We start from the raw sequence: 2,500 nt of genomic DNA, 5'->3' as shown, positions 1-2,500 counted from the left end.
TATCTTGGAAGTTGTAGCCTCCTTGTCGAGTAGCTTGAAAGTTGAAGCTTCCTTGTCGAGTATCTTGGAATTTGGAGTTTCCATATCGAGTATCTTGAAAGGTCGAGTCTTCTTGACGAGTATCTTGAAAGTCGGAGTCTCCTCATTATGTGAGCGGCAAGCCAACGGGTCTCGTTGTCAAGATGCTGGTTAGTTAGGGATTCTCCTGGCCAAGTTTCTAGCAAGTCAAAACGTCTCAAGCATCTCGTTCAGTTGTAGACAAGTCAGAGTGTCAAACCGTTGAGTTTCAGTTAAGGCTGTGACTTCTTGTCAGGTTTCTGAAAAGTTAGAGCCTCCTTGTTGAGTTTATGGTAAGTTGGAGAGTCTTCTTGTCAAGGAAGAAAAGCCTTAGGCACATCAGAAAGCCTTCCTGTTGTTTCTGACATTTTGCAGAATTTCTTTATCAATATTTAATGCAAAACAAGAATCCCCATGTACAGTATTGTTGAATTTTAAGCATTAATTTTGGAATTGCTACTTAAGTTTTTGGCAAGTTGGACAAGTCTCCTGTTTTAGTTTTTAAGAAGATGGAGGGACGCTTTTTTTGTTTTTTTTTCGAAGTCACAGAGTCTCCTTGTCGAGATAGTCTGAAGGTATTCAGGACTGCAGATGTGGGGATGTGGTAACTCAGTGGTTAAGGTGTTGGGCTACTGATTGGAAGGTCATGGGTTCGAACCCCAGGTCCACCAAGCTGCCACAGCTGGGCCCCTGAGCAAGGCCCTTAACCCTCAGTAAGTCACTCTGGATAAGGGTGTCTGCTAAATGCCGTAAATGTAAATGCAGATGAGCTTCTCAATGTAGGACATACTAATCGAGTCATAGCAGGAACACAACATTGCATTGTCAAGACCTTGAACCTATTGGGTTATCTAGCGTTCACCATCTTCTAGTCAGTAATAGGTGTGTGTATATTTCTTAATGAGTTTGGTGCATCACATTTCCTAAAAGCAGTTTTATAGTTCAGTGGTACAGCAAACATCACGCTGAATACTGTCTATCTTTCTACCATAACATCTGCCAAGATGTTTTTTTTTTTTTTTTTTTTTTTTTTGGGGGGGGGGGGGGGGGGGGTGGGGTGTGGTAGCTCAGTGGTTAAGGTGTTGGGCTACTGATCGGAAGGTCAAGAGTTCGAACCCCAGGTCCACCAAGCTGCCACTGCTGGGCCCCTGAGCAAGGCCCTTAACCCTCAGTTGCTCAGTTGTAAGTCACTCTGGATAAGGGTGTCTGCTAAATGCCGTAAATGTAAAGGCCAAGATGTTCCTTTTGTGGAACTGGGTTCAGATTGGTAGCGTGTTAGAGGTTACGTAGATCCCTCGTCATCAATGTGTAGTTGTGTGATCTGTAGTTGTTTTTAGAATGAGTACAAGGCTGAAATTACATTTACTTAGTATTCTCTTCTGCAAGGAATAGCGAAAGACATCCTCGTGATTTATCAAATGACACTCATAATAAAAATAAAGAAGCACTTCACACTTGTTGGTCTTATTGATTCCTTGATATTCCGTACACATCAGTATTTCTCAGCTAGATTAAAGTAAATAACAGCAGCTGTTTGCGTAGAACCGGCCGTGACTCAGGCAGGCTCGAGCAGAAGTTGTAGACGCTTCTCATGGGGACGTGTGAGACGAGACAAGCTGCTAAATTCCTGCCAGTGTGAACAGCACGAGTCAAGTTGTAATTGGTTATTGCAATATTCCAAAGCACGACAAAGTCAGAGTTGTCTAAACAAAACACTCAAGTGTATTGGACGAGAAGATCTCTGAAGAAGATCTGCACTTAAATGGAAATTTAGTTCGGAGTAAATTCATTCGCTACGTCGTAGTCGCATCGTAGTTTTTTTTTCCCTCGACTGGATCTGAGCGTCTCAGGATCACATATAACCTCCGCACGTTGTTTCCTGACAAGTTCCCTCCCCTTTTAATGATAGTAATCCAGCCGATTATGGTGTGAGGCGGTCGCTCCGTATCTCCATAATGCCTTTTGTGTTTGAGAGCTCCATTATTGTTCATTAGGTGACGGAGGGAAAGCGCTAAGGCTAATGAGAAATGCTGCCTTGGTGAGCCTCGCACCGTCAGCCCCACAATTCAATTAATTGCAGCATATTGCCCAATATTGTCTGGAGAGTGTGGAGTAATCAGGATTTTTACTCCTTTCTCTATTTTTAGCTCTGACATGGGGGTGGGGCAGTGTTGGAAGACATTGGACTACTGATCAGAAGGTCATGAGTTCAAATCCCTGGGCCACCGACTGCCACTTCTGGGCCCCTGAGAAAGGCCCTTAACCCTCAGTTGCTCGGCCGTATAAATGAAATAAATGTAAGACACTCTGGATAAGATCTTCTACCGAATGCCATAAATGTAAATATAATGTAAATGTAGGTGTATTGCAATTATTTTTTCATCACATTGGACAGTTGTTATGGAGATTAAGGTGGTTTCCGATTGGTGCGACAAACTCTCCA

The 2,500-nt window shown here is 43.1% G+C and overlaps 2 protein-coding genes across 10 annotated transcripts in view; one reads left to right on the top strand and one right to left on the bottom strand.

The window, feature by feature from the left end:
- Nucleotides 1-2,500, top strand: part of robo2 (roundabout, axon guidance receptor, homolog 2 (Drosophila)) — a 232,080-nt gene that overhangs the window by 106,274 nt on the left and 123,306 nt on the right. The window lies entirely within an intron of this gene.
- The window catches only part of LOC132858491 (basic proline-rich protein-like), a 32,488-nt gene that overhangs the window by 13,930 nt on the left and 16,058 nt on the right, over nt 1-2,500 (bottom strand).

Source organism: Tachysurus vachellii, chromosome 15 (genome assembly GCF_030014155.1).
Source record: "Tachysurus vachellii isolate PV-2020 chromosome 15, HZAU_Pvac_v1, whole genome shotgun sequence".
NCBI lineage: Eukaryota > Metazoa > Chordata > Actinopteri > Siluriformes > Bagridae > Tachysurus > Tachysurus vachellii.
This window is presented reverse-complemented; position numbering and strand designations above follow the sequence as displayed.